Source organism: Larimichthys crocea, chromosome X (genome assembly GCF_000972845.2).
Source record: "Larimichthys crocea isolate SSNF chromosome X, L_crocea_2.0, whole genome shotgun sequence".
Taxonomy (NCBI): Eukaryota; Metazoa; Chordata; class Actinopteri; family Sciaenidae; genus Larimichthys; species Larimichthys crocea.
In genome coordinates, this window is record NC_040020.1 from 5,653,054 (window position 1) to 5,668,529 (window position 15,476).

Here is a 15,476-nt window from a genome sequence, read left to right on the forward strand (position 1 = left end):
AGGAGCAGAGGAGGAAACTGGCAGAAGGGGGAAAGATGCCAGAGAGAGCTCAAAGGATTCGGTCTGGGCAAGGTGATCGGTATTCCTCGGCAGTCTGCCTTCTGGCTCAGATCAGTGGGAGTAAGCTGGCAGCCAAGCCAGAGGGCATAACAGCACAAACACACCTTCAGCACTACACTGCTAGAGGCTTGGCTTCCCAATCTGGAGGGGCGGGAGTTGGTGGAAGAGACAGAGGGAAGAGCAGCAGAAAATAAACACACTGTAATTATCTTCAAATCATCAACCCCTGACATTTTTTGTAAATATGTGCCTGTGTGTCTGTGCACATATTCCAGTAAAAGCCACAACGCATTACCTGCCGTTGAGTCATAACAGTAGTTCATTAGATGAGATTCAGCCGTGAAAGTACTGAGGTCACCAGACAGGCAGACTCATCCTCGGGCCAGCGATGTCGTATCTACTCACATCACCACCTCTCTCTTGGATGAAATCCAAAAACACTCAACGCGTGACGCATGAGGAGGCTGTACCCTCTCTTCAAGGACTTCCTACCACCATGCTGGGACACAAGCCTGAAACACTCCTTGCATTAGACACCTACATGGCCCTCGCTGATGTTCTGTTACAGCGCTGACTAAAGGTCTAACCAGGTACCTGATGGGTGGGCAGAACTGGGCAGGGCACACCAGTGAAGTGCTCACGCACACACAAAGTGTTGTGACAGGTACCAGATGTCCTGGCAAAGGGCAGTTGTCTCCACGGACCACCATTTCACACACACATTGCATTTGACCGTGATGAGTATTGCATTCAGTGCATGTCCCAAAGCACCTGCGGTCTGACACACAGTAAGTGGATTGTCTATTCTGATATCACAGTAATGGCCCGCCGCACACATTTAGCTTCATAACCAAACCAAAACAAATGCCTCCCTGCGTTTTGAAGGTTTGAGCCATGGCTGATGATCATGGTCAAGTCACTTAGCATTTTTTTTTGTTTCTTGACGTCATGCTGATGAAAACACGTCAGCTGAGTGTTCTCTTGGCTATTCAGAGCTGACGCAATCACTTTGACACAGAAGTCAGCTGTGATTCTTCTTAAACTCCTGCAGGCAGCTCCTGAAAAACTCCTCATGCCGTCGGAAAAAGGCAAACTCCATTATATGTCTGCAATTTGTTAAACTGACATATTCGTCCACTGTGTTTGGCAACACTGTTGTACGTTTTCTTTTTATTTTAGTTTGCTTTTGGAAATGATGAAATTTGCTTTCTGAAACAACATGTGCTTATGCAGCACAGCTCACTAAATTGAACCCTCCCTGAATTTAAACAGTGTACTAACATCCTTAATTGACTGCTGATATAAACTATAAAGGTACAAAATACACTGTGGGGCCTCTGATTAGTGAAGTAAACTGCTGTGAAGTATATAAAAAAAACTATCTCAGATTTTATTTTGTGCCGTTTTCTCAGAAGAAATCGGTTTTGCACAACTTGACTATAATGTACACACTGATTTCATGTCATTTATCAATGCCTAAAAAGGTCACAAAGTCAAATAGTGGTTGATCAGATTATTGTATTAATGAGATTACTATGCAGAACAGTATTCATTGTTCATTTTAAGGAATATTAGTATTCTTTTAGCCCTTTAAAAGGCTGATGTCCATTTCAAGGTACCTCAGTTTGACACAATGTTCTGCATATAGTCAGTACATTATTCCTTCAAGCATGCAAAATATTGATTATTGTGAATATGAAATGTGTTCATTATACTGGGCGCAACTTTGGTGAGAATACTATAAATGCAAAAAGAGGTGTTTCATATAAATGTACATACTTATATAGACTTTTAAGTTTGTGAATGAGTTCTGGTCACAAACATTAAACAAACTTGGTTTAAGTAAATATTAAATTCTAAAACTATTTCTAAATCCCCTCCTTCACTATTTATCACAAATATAATTACGTTCTCATGAAGTCAGACCTTGAGTTTCTGTTAGGACTGATGTGTAGAGAAACTAATTTAAGAGATATGAATACATTTTTGATGTGCTAAATCCAATAAACCCTTAATGATGAATAATCTTCATTATTATTCTATATCTTAGATAATGTGGTGTTGTCATTGATCAATATGATGCCATATTGAACCTTCGGAAACGTCCGTCGAGATTTTCAAGAACATCACTCTTCAAGGCTGCATCAGCCGATGTTGTCTCAGCTCAAATTGCCATTCTGCTTGTGCTTTTCAAACTCATGAACAGATCATAACCAGGCTCTCTCCTTTAGATGGAAAAGAGAAAAGTCCTTGCTTTTTTTTAAGGTTTTAAGTGGAATCTTAATGTGTGTTTTTCCTCTTCTGAACAACCCTTATATTTCCTGCTGCAAGGTCAACACATTCACATGGCCAGAGATGGAATTAAATAAATAACTGCAAGAAACAATTAGCGATGCATCAATAGTCGGATCAATAGTGATGTTGGTAATTATCACTTTTGGGATACGGGAGATGGTCTTTCCTTATTGATGCTCTCTAATTCACGGGTATAACCTCAGGGCCTGCAGAATAAATCAAAACACATCAAGGTAAACCACATTCCCAATTCCTTTATGACAGATGTGAATAAATATTACCCCGTAACCTAAAATATTAAAACTTGAACTCAGCTTGCATGAACAAGGTGTTATGGTCATCACAAGCTGTGCTCTGTTTTGACTCCAGCTTTGCGTCTGTCTTTATGCTTCAAACAGTGAGTGATTAATACTAATTATAGGTGATGAAAACATAGAAAAATCAACAAATGCAATTTTAAAATGTTGTTTGGAATAGTTTGATATTTGTGGAGAGGGTTTATGTTTTATGCAACTGCAAAATTAAACGCTATTATATTTATTCTGAGTAGTATCTCAGAATTTTGCTAATATCCTTTATCCTCTTTGTGCTTAAATTGCCTGATGTCTTTTATTTGTTGTTGTTGAATCAATATTTCTCATTTAAAATGACACACTATATTTTATTAATTGGATACAACAAATTGTTTGTTTGTAATATAATCCATATTTATTTAATGTCCCTTAATCTTATTTTCTTCCCACCCAGACTCGATCGTCTAATGAAACGTGACACTTTATTTAATTTTAGGCAATTTATTTTAGGCTGAATGAAAAAGCAGATGCCAAATTAACTCTGACCCAGCCAGCTTTTTGAGCCAATTACAGTCTATCACATTAACCCCTATCACAGTAAGGAAAAAAAAGTGGACAGAGCTCCACGAGAACAGAAAGCCATGCTCCCAGTGCATTTAACCGATCACTTATGCTACATCTAATTAATAGTGTGTTTCACTGAACCGAGCTTCAATTAAAATGTAGCCCTGGAAGGCTGGAAGGCCCTGGAATGAATTGGAAAAACTCAACTCTTGTTAAATTATCCATTTGCCAGAAAAAGAATTCATCCTGTTCCTGCAGGGGTCAAATAACAAAAGATAGAATTAGATAGAAAATACTGTGATGTTAAGTTGTGGAATGTGCATGACTTCTGTTTGGAGGCAGTTTATTTTATTAATGTGACATTGTTAAACATTATTTCTGTGTTTGTCTTGTGAGAATATAAGTGTGCTCAGTGTATCACAACAGTGACTCCATGAGTGCCAGAGCTACAAGTAACGATTTTTATGATTAATGGGCTGATTGTTTTCTCAATTAATCAATAAACTATTTCATCAATAACATGCCAGAAAATATTGAAATCAACAATCCAGATCCAGTTTGCGTCCTCTTCAAATTGGTCATTTTGTTTAAAAATGTTTGGCTTTGAAAATTATTTTAACTATTTATCAATTATCAAAATATCTACTCAGCAATTGATTTGCTCATCAACGAGCAATTTGCCTCAAATTAGGAATTAGTGTCGACTATTGTAGCATAACGGTTAAAAACTATTACTGAAATTACATGGTGAGATTTACATATAGCACACATTTATTTAAAATTATGAACTATTAATAAAAATGGACATAAAAGGCACCATCGATACGATAAGAATGTGATTCCCCTTCATTCCATGTTGCCTCTGTTGATGCCCTCCATTTCCCTCTCCATCATTCCCCTGTGTTGCTCTATAAGACACCAGTGTAACCTCTGACCAACAATGTTCCCGAGAGAGGCCTTGCTTCCGTTTATTGTCAGTTAAACCAGAATAAGTTGGCTCAGGTTTTCAGCTTTAGGCCTAATTTTAGTTTTGTCCTAGCTTACCTCTGAGCTCTCACAAGAACCAGACTCTCACCAGACACACAGGAGAACATTGTGAGCCTGTGCACCATCTGAGCCTGGGCCCCTCAGGCCCCTACTGTATCAATAATGCAGACACGACCACACTGATTGGAGGAGACAACTGGTGTTTAGGAGGAGCAAACCCAAAAGAGTGCTCTGTCTCGACACAAGTTAGGCCACTGATTTAGATGTACAACTGCTAGAATGATTGCTCGGCGTTGTGTAAGAGCTCTGCTGCCATGGAAGTGCTATTACTTGGATGAGGAGAGGCATGCATGTGCACGTGCACACTCACACACACACACACCTACTGTAAGTACATGCACACACACAGTCACCCAGGTGAGGGAAGGCACACACAACACCCAGCCTTGTTGATGGGTCCATTGATTTTTGAAGGCCTCACTCCTTCTTCCTCTTTTTCTTTGATTATTAATTCACAGAAGCAAAAGAGAACTGCCCAGTGCTTTTAAATCTTAACTGCTCACTGAAATACCATCTATGGGAAAGATGTGCCCTACAGTGGGTATACTTTTGTGTTTGATATGGGCAGTTAATACCAAAAATGTCATTTTGTTTTGTCTTTTCTGGGTTATTTTTAAAAATATTATTCTTACAGGTAGTACAGCATTAATGCTCCTCCATTGGACCTGTTATTAATATTATATATTGCCCAATACTGTTATATTGCTTACAGTATATTATATAAAAAACAAACTAAAAACGGAAGATTAATTACAGGATACACATTTAGTCAAATTCTATTTCGGCAGTAAAAAATTACTTTTTCAACTGTTTTAATTTCCCAATTATCTAAGTCCAGCACGATGATGAAATCAAAGTGTAAGTGCCGGGTTATGGCCAAAGGGAAAGAAGTGCTGGGTGTTGGGAAATATCCAAACTGACCAACAGGGAATGAAGATTTTCTCTGGCTGAAGGGTTTTTGAAAGTTTTTTATACCAAGAGAATACAGCATAATCGTGTGAAATTTGTTTTGTCAGTGCATGGAAATGTCTGTGATTAAGAACACAGTGTGTAAAATAAATGTAAAGATGCAAGAGACTCTGCTTTTATGATCAAATGTCCAGTTTGTCATTCCCAGAATTATTCACTAGAGGGAGCAAATACAAAGCTCTTCAGTCTTTCCAAATTCCAAAAAGTCTGAACTCAACTGTACCCAGCAAACGAAAGTACAAATTACATTTGAAACTCTGTATGTTAAAAAAAAAAAAAAGACATACTTCTTCAGTATTCCTGTGCAATACTTTTCTTTGGACAAATTGTTCGTGCTGAGAGACTGTGACACTTTGAAAACTTTTCATTTTGGATGAAGAACATTCACAAATGGCAGTGGGGGGGTAAGAAGGTTTTCGTGCAGAGGGAGTGCAGTTCAATACTTCATGCCGGGATCTTTTTGATCAGCTGTGTTTGTTTGTCCGATGTTGTGATGCCGCTGATTAGCAAAGATGGATGAATGAATCATAAAAAGATACGTTAGAAGTGTCTTCTCTGAGGGGCACATCCATTCATCTGCGGAGGAACTCATAATACATTTTTCACTTTTCACTGCATAATTAGACATATTGATGAATATTAACAATTAAGTCTTTCAAATGTCTCATTTTATCTGACGCCAGATAAAGACCGCCGCTCTTAGCGAATTAAATCCTGAGATGCTCCTTGCTGAAACATCTAAGATTCACCCAGAAGGCTGTGCTCTGCTTGCTCCATGCTAGTTGCTCTGGGCTCCCTGTACGCCCCCCTATGCCTGCATCCCTCAACTAGCACCCACCCTTCCACTCCTCCCTTTTTCTTTTTCCCCCCTCCATGATTTTTTTTCCCTTTTTGCTTGTTTGATATATTTCTTTCCACCCCACCACCACCGTATTCAAAGACTTATACAATATACATGCTCCATCTGGTCAAACTTGGTGAACTTAAATATACCTGTCAAGTGCAACTTTAAAGTTTCCCTCGCAACCTCTACTAAGTCTCGCCCAATCCACCAAGGCTTTAATTAAAAAGCAGCCCCAGTTCCAGGATGTGCTTCTAAATGAGGGAGTTTGTGCTGGCAGACGAGGAGCTGGGGTCTTGCAGTGGGACCCGGCTTGTGGCTTTCATCACTTCCACTCCACAGCTCTGAAGTTCCGGAGAGGCATCTGTCTGACTTGAATTGGAAAGATGGAGAGATGCACAGTGAGAGAAATTTAGACAGAGGAGAAATTGAAGGAGCAAGACAGGGAGGGGGAGGTGGAGAAGGGGGAGGAAGGAGAATATCATGTGGGGGCTGATACCCTCCTTTTGTTCTGACTGTGGAGAAGGAAAGCGAAGTGTTAAATGTAGACTTTTTTTTCCCAGGGTTAATGCAGGACTTTTGCACACAAGTTTGAGTGACTGCTTGTTAGTGTGAAATTTAATTAGGTAGAATTGTATTTCACTTCTTCTAATTAATTATACTATTTTTTATCTAACTCCTGTTAACAGTGAATAAATATTTTGATAATTAACAAAACGCTCTAAGGTATAGGTCATGAAGTTTGTATTTATGTGTATATTAAAAACACATTTAAAAAACACTGAAATGATCAGGAACATCATGTTGAATGAGAATAAAAGCATTGATGTGTCCTTTGTGGACATTTCTGCAAAAGTCTAAACCGTAAATCCGTCTAATAAACAAGTGTATATATTGGTAATTTTTGGATTTTGTAAACCGACTAACAAAAGTACAAAAAGTCCATGGAAAAGATATTCTTTCCTCATCAGTCTTTCTCTCAGCATCGCGGAAGGTCTGTAAAGATTTGTAACCAGCAGGGTAGATGTCCCTGAAAAGCAAGCAACTATGACATCTAGTGGTCATTTCTGTAAAACACAGCACTGCTGGAAAATGTTAGAAAACTCTTTTAGCTCCCATAAACAACCAATTTGAAAGCTTAACATTATGAAATTGTAAGATATTAGGCATTCCAAGGATTTACATGACAGGACAATACAATTCAATGATATAAATCCACAACGAGCACAAGAACATGCATCGATACTGCACAAAACCAAACATGCTTTATACAAGGTTTCTATCCAAGTGGTGATGTGTCCTCATACATGTAATGTTTAGACTGATGGTTCCCATCCTGGCGTTTGGTACATCCTCCAATGGGTCCATTGGGTCACAAATTAGATCTGAAGAAGACATGAAAGATGCACTTCTACAAAATATTTGTCTAGATTTAATCTTTGCAAATCTCTTGAGAACTGATGGATAGATTTACTTCTTCTGGCCTCGTAAAAAAGCTCATAAAAAATCAGACTTTTAACAAGAGGTCACGACTTGATGTTTTTTTCATTTCAGAGGGTCAAAAGTGAATAAGGTTGAGAACCGTTGATTTATATTTCAATAAAATTTTTATTTAGAAGTAGTGTTAAATGTTAAAAGCACTATCACCTCTATAATTTTCTCGTTTGTTTTATTATTGTTTAGAGAAAATGTCCTTTTACATTTTTTAAAATCAAAAGGAGCAGCACATCATCCAGAGTTTGACGATTCCAGGCAGGGAGCCAAAACCCACTGAACCCAGAGAAAGGTTAGAAATTTCTCATGCATGTCTCAAGCTTGTCTCCAAGCATGCTTTTTAGCTCAAAGTCTGTATGTCAGTAATTTCTGCCAATAACAGTATGCAACACAAGGGCCTGTCCCTGTTCCCAAAAGGTTTACTGTATATCTGTTATTGCGCTACTAGGTGATAGAGGACAGTACAAGTAAGTCTGAAAGGATTACCCAAAGTATGAGTACACAACTGCCATGATATCACTGAACATGACGATGGACATGATTATAAATATACTTTGCACATTTTTGTCCTTTAACACGCCGCCAACTGGTAGATTTGTATGTATCTGTCGCCCCTACAGTGTCATTACACATCACCTGTTCATCTCTGATGAGGGGCATCAAAGGAAGGCTTCAAATATCAAATACCTTAGACAGTCATATGGACATATGGAGGCAGTCAGTACCATTATATAATCAGTCAGTGTGCTACTTCTCTTGGATTGTTTAAATGGAGGCATTTTGTTGATTCTTTGTAGTTTTAGGAGGAACACAAACACATGGAGTGTCCAGCTGCTATATGATATGCACTAGGGTTTGACCCTGCGTAGTCCCTCTTCTCAAAGGAGGCTTAGTGGCAGAAGAAAATGTGTTTCAGGTGGCATTGTTTATCCCGCAGCGGATTTTTCACATTTTCTTTGAGCTCTTTTGATGCAACATTATCTTCACAGACTGTGAGATAACCAGCTTTGTTGTGGCGAATTACGCATCCAACAATTATTTGTTTGCAACAAAGCTAATAAATGATCAACTCTGGATCAAAACAAATGCCATATGTATTTGATTTCATTTGGAAAAAGTTCATTGGCATTTGTAAATAACAAAATAAACTAATTACAGACAGATTAAATATTTGCAATGCCAGAGAAGGTCAAAACAGAAAATCTTCCATTTTCAGTCACCATTTTTGCAGCAGTCATTCCCTGAAATGTTTTATGATATCTGCTAACTTCATCTTTGAAAGCAAATACTGCCCTGTTTAGAGAGCCGAATGTTGTATATTTGCATTTTCTTGCATCAAGACAGCCGAGTGTTTAGCATTCTTTTCCCATTTCATCTTTTATTTTGAAACCCCTTTTTCTGTGACCAAAATCAGTCGTGCCATCAAACCACCAAGGAACCATTTCAACCACCAATTAAGTGCTACCATATGGAGGGTAGGGTTTACTATTGAAGCTCTCACATGTTCACGATTATGCACTACAGAAGCAATCACAAAAGCCATCAAAGCATTAAGGTCTTAGTTTTATTAGAGTTTTTGGTAATGAGTATGAAAACAAAACATTATATTCTGAGAGAATGTCTGTGAAAATCTGTGCCCCACATTAACAATAACTGTGTTCTTCAGAGATGAACGCTGATTTTCAGGGGAAATGGTGAGAACTGTGCATGCTTATGGGTAGATGTGATTAGTGATACAGCTCCTGACATTTCTTGGAAAACATGGTAGTTTATCAGTGTCTGCACTCTTCAACCTATGTCAGCCACGCTGCAGCGGTCTGTTTTCATTTTTATAAACTGTGGGACTCGCCATATGCAAATAAATCATAAGAGTCACTAAAATCACTCTGTTTCTTGTCAGACTGGTCGTTGTACATTTTTTAACAATGTCTGTGCTGCTAAGTTTGTTTGCTAAGTTTTGTTTTGTTCTTTCCCTGCCTCCTTTTTTTTTAACAGTACCCACGCACATCCCTGTTCCTTGTTTGCAGTTTTAATGTTTATAGTTTAGAGGGAAGAGGGAAATTTTGTTGATGAAAAGGATCATTTGGACCAAAGTATAGTGCTGGGACTACTTTGGAAGCAAAAAGTGTCCCAGTTGCTTTTAAACTTCTTCTGAATTGTTGGTTTTTCATGAGTAGCATGGAAGATGCACGTATTACAACTATTAATAGATGTGTTTGTAGGAAATGATCGGATAGCTCATATTCTGTTGGTTTATCATGACCAAGAGTTTTTTATTTATTTATTTATTTTGGTTTGAGAGAGTGTAAAATCTTAGCATTAGCATGAGATAACCTGAGCGTATATGTGTCTATAAATGATATGTTTCCGATCTCCTTTATTTTATCTTATTAATATAAAACATAACACACCTATTCGCCTCTCTGTGTCATCGTGAGCTACTTCCACAATTTCTTTGCAGAATGGAGGCCATAAAGAGAACAAACAGAGGGAGCACAAGACTCGTAAAGAGACAACGTTTTATCCAGATCCAAACGGGCTCTGAAGACATTTGGGTCCACCGTCTCCGAAAAACCATTTCTACCATCGTGTAAATACGCAGCACAGACACCAAAACACAAGCACAATTCCTCTATTTGTATCCATCTACACTCTTCTGTTTCCATCATTCAAATATTTCAGTGGACTATTTGGAAATTAGAAGACACATGAAAGAAAGAAATAACATGCGGTTCAAACAGGCCATGATGGTCTACGCAGACAGTTAAGCCAAGCAAGGGAAACAAAACATGGCGGTACATACACACACACAGACACATGCACATACACAATGTTTTCCTAGTGTAATTAAATCATCCCATGCTCGGCCCACGGGATCTCCCTCGAGGATTTGGAGGCCCACACCGACAGTCCCCGCAGGTCACAGGGGTGGCTGTTTTGCTTGGACATGTTTCATGAGACTGCATGTGTTCTCTCTGGGAATAAGGTCCTTTGGAAAAAAAAAATAAGGAGCAACACTAGAGATCTGATATTCTGGACATCAGAACAATTGTTGAACACAGACTCATCTCTGTCCTGCACCTTAACACCACAAGCAACCCAGGTCTTGGATTGAAGAGGCTCCCAGTGGGTGGCCTTGCATCCACAATATGCCAGAGGTCATCTCATGTTTGTTCTGTTGTTATGTTTTATTAAGGAACTCACGAACGGCAATGTTCACACGACATAGTGAGTCTTGGATTTGTCTACCTCTTAGTTCTTGTTTGTGTCATGGGGGTCAGGAGGAAGGTGGGGCAGGAAGGATATTCCTGTTTATTATAGTCTGAGATAAACTGAGGGTGCAGTAAATAAAGATAAAAAAAAACACACAACAGTGAGACAATTAACTTGATAGATCTAAAATTCTGTGCTGTATTTGCAGTAGTTTTTGCTGCTGTATCAATGCTGTTGTAATACGACTTCCACCCACTGTTGGCAGACCTGAGCACAATGCTATCGAGTTACACTCCAATCTATGCATGGTAGGAAATATGCACCATTTCAAATTGTTCACAAGTTACATTGATTTCAATGGAAAGTACTTATCAGATTAAGTTGTTTTCCAATGATAGGGTCTCTGAAAGTTGCTGAGAAATTCTGAGAAAACATTTGTATCTTTTGGAGGTATAAAAAATGTTGGGTTTTTTTGTCTCTGAATAATGTGAGCTATGTGAGTAATGATAATGAGTTATACAGCTCTGGTGACCCGAAACCACGAATTACATTTTAAAGGTCGGCAAAACATTTTTTTTCCTCTGTGTCCCTAGTGTATGAAAGGAAAGCTTAAAGTGGATTCTATGAATAGAATAAACAAAAAATATTGAAACTGAGACATTTTATGTGAAAATGATATGCCCATTTTAAATTTGATGCCAGCAACATGTTTCAAAAGAGTTGTGACATGTTTACCACCTCTTCTTTTAACATTTTTGGGAGCTGAGGAGATGTGGCTGTAATCTTGAAGGCGGTATGTTTTCCTGTTCTTGCTTCATGTAGGATTTCAGCAACTCAACAGTTATGGGGCTTCTTTGTCGTATTTTACGTTCTGTGATGTGCCAAACATTTTCTATAGGTCAAGTCAAGACAAGTCAGGCCCGCAGACGGGCCAGTTTAGCACCTGGACTCTATCAGTAGCCATGCTGTTATATATATGTGCAAAATATTGTGGATTGCCATAGTCTTGATGAAATAAGCAAGGCCGTCCCTGAAAAAGATGTGTCTACTACTAAAACCTGTATATATCAGTATCAGTGGTGCCTTCACAGATGTGCAGGTTACCCAACATGCCATGTGCACTAACGCAGCGCCATACCATCACGGATATGAGCTTTTGAACCGTGCACTGATAACAAGATGGATGGTCCCTCTCCTCTTTACCCCGGAGGACACAGCGTCCATGAATTTCAAATTTCGACTCATCAGACCACAGGACAGTTTTCTATTTCGCATTTGTGGATGCAGTGGCAAAGTGTGTTCACAGAATCATGTCTGTTTATGGTTCATAAGCAAGAGTAGACCACTATTCATTATTATGAATAGATTTGTTAAATAGGCTATACTATAAAGTGTACTGTAAAATTCATTTTATATATTTACAGATGTTGAATTTCCACAGTAGATATACAGTATGTATAGTATATATAGTGTAATTAGCAGAACTTAAGGGCTAAAGTGATTCATAAAAAGTATACATCTTTTAAGTAAAGATGTTAAAGATTCATGAACAAATTCAAATGTTAGAAATGCACTGAACTTGACTTGAAGACCAGTGGACCTCCTGCTAGCGTCCTCATCAGCAAGGGGTCCATCCTCAGGTTAGACATATTGATGACTAGCCCATTGAGTAGAGAGCCAGCAGGCTTGGGTCATTAACCCAGCCGCTGTGGCTACGACACCAGATGGAAGTGGAGGTATGGCTGTAGGCTGTACTGTGATCCAAGACTTCTAAACATGTAATCCACACTCCTCTGAGGGTCCCTAACCACAGGAAGCCTCTCATGCTGCTCCACTGATCTCTACCTTGTGGCCTCAGTGCACCTTAACATGTTTAACCCAGATACACAGAAAAATAAATACATAAATATATGGCATCATGTTTTATGTGGCAATAACAGTATGGTGAAATGACTTCCAAAGCATTGATCCAGTTTGGCTTCTTGTTGTTTATGATGTCTGTGTTGTTTGTTCAATACGAAAGACTGGAGTCAGTGTATGGATTTTTTGATGTTGTTAGTTCAACAAGAATAGATATAATCGAGTTGTCTTCAGCGGGACTATGTAACATGAGATTTATGAGGTTAACAGTATCTTTTAGGAGTATGATCTCAATGGTAAACCTGACCTATAGAGAACAATTAGCTCGAAAGGGCAGTTATTACTGCGTGTGGCTGCTTTGTCCAGATACACAGGATTTTTATAGTAGTCTGTGTATGTTTTGATCTTTTTCAGAAATCCTATTATGAATACATTATGAATGTTTTGTCACTAATAACTGCATGCTTCCCATAATGTCTTAAAAAAAGGCTGGAGGTGGGAATTACAGTCAATGATGATAAAAAAAACAAAACACAAGAGAAACAAAACAAAATGTTGTAATATTGCCTTTGATGGTCATATGTTACACTCTAAAATAACTAGAACTGGCGGACCAATGAAATGAGCATGTCTTGACTTGAATTTTAGGCCATTAACAGTGATTTTTGGAGGTCTTTGACATTTCAGATAATCCCAGCAGCCCTTTTTTCTGGAGGAACATTCAGTGTAAACACAGGAAATGATCAAGGCGATGATGTCAGGACATGCTCATGACTTTCGGGAATCATGTGTGTTGGAAAAGCTGACTAATTCATGCGAATCTAGGTAAAAAAACAAAACAAACACTTGCCACGATCAGGGACTGTACAGACTACAGTATAACAGTGAGATAGACATGCTGCACATTCAGCATCAAACCCCTTTAGAATAATGAAACAATGATACCTTTGAATATGGTAATAAGGTAATTTGAGAGCATTATAAAGGCACAGAGCATGCAGCTAATGACCCATAACCCCAAACTTCCAGTAAGTCAGTGGGTAGCCCAGCCCTGGCATGCCTGGCAGTGCCCATTTCCACAGCTTTGATCATAAATCACAGGAAACATCAGCCAGTGTGAGAGGCTTGGTTTGTATGAATCTTTCTACACTGAGAGTGATTGCAAGAGCGATAAGTAAAGGAGAAGGGGACCAATTCTGAGAAGTTCTGTAGGGCATGAAAACAGTGGACACAAAAGAAGTATAGACAACACAGTATGTTACATACTGTCATTACTAGCAGCTATTACTGTCTGTGAATTAATGTTTTTTTACAATTAGCAACATCTTATAAATTTGCCACTCATTTAAGGAATAATAAATAATTTATCCATGCTACACAGATCAGTCATAATGCTTTTGGAGTTGCCAAATTGAAGTAAGAAGAGTAAGTGTTGGTAGAACTTGGTGACTCACTCTCATTAATGTTGTTACCAGTCTCTAATGGCAGCGGTGATAAACCCACTGGACACCACCTGATCAGCACCAAACTAAAAAAATAGGGCATTTACCAGCTAAAGAGTTCAGAAGATATTTCCCCAAAGTAGTAGGCCAAAAAAGAGCTAAAACTAAGCAGATGTTGGACTTACATTCATTGAGTGGACAGAGACACGACTCCAAATAAAGCGTTGCTCTTATATTTGTTAATAACTTGATGGTTTATAGTAACATGATAAACACACAACCTGTTATTAATGATGTTCCAACTGAAGACTTATTTTCCAAGTTTTCTTTTTCAAGTTATTGAAAACTAGAAAACCCCACAACCTTTTAGAACAAGCCATCAGGTTTGCAGTAATGTTGACAAGTCACAACCATTCATATGTTTTAAGGTTGGGTTAAAGTGCTTTGCAGGCTTTCATTCAAATGTGAGCTCACAACTCGGCAATGCAATGCTTTCATTTATGCACTATGACCACTTGTAAAGCATTCTAAATGATTATGAATGACATCAACCATTACAGAGAAACAATTAAAACATTTAAAAGTTGTCATATTGGTAAAATATCACCACTGTTATCACTACAGTATAAATATGTAAAGAATTGTCTCAGATTTATCCATTACCTGCTGCTGCACGTTAAAATAATCTTTTCAGTGTTGTGTTTCAGTTTGAAAAGAAGCTTTCTGTTTTAATTGTCTACACAGGTGGGCCTCTAAGTATCCTTTGACCCTCGGGGTCCAATGAGGGGCCCATTATACAAGTCAAAGGTCAGCTTAGTGCTTGAGGCTAGTTAAACTGAGTGGTGCTTAGATATGCATATCCTTTGAATCACAGCAATCACAGCTAATCAGTTTGATTGTTCATGTATTTTAACATGCAAAGCCATTAAAGGTAGTATAGATTTTGTTTGTTTTGATCGTATGCTTACTCATTAAACTGCCAAGCATTACGAAACGTGTAATCGTCACTCTGTTTAAGTCATTGTGTGCAACAAGTGGTTACAACCATGCAAAAAAACACATTACAACATGTTCTGTACTCACACAGACCACAAACACATAAATACACATTCAAGGAGCATCACATATGATATCTTAGCCTGTCATCAGAGACATAATCACTGCCAGATGGTGTCAGTCTTCTCCCCTCTAACCTCTGACAACCCCTTCTCTTTGTGTGTTACTCCTAAACACAAGGGAGAACGATAAGGTCCGGGAAGTCGCTGCCCAGAGGAGGAAAAACTCAGAAGAAGGTCAAACAGTATGAAGGGCCAGATGAGGCTAGAAAATCCCCATGGTTTGTTAATCAACATAGAGGATAAACAAAATAAAAGCGCGAAAGGTAATGTATCATGCATG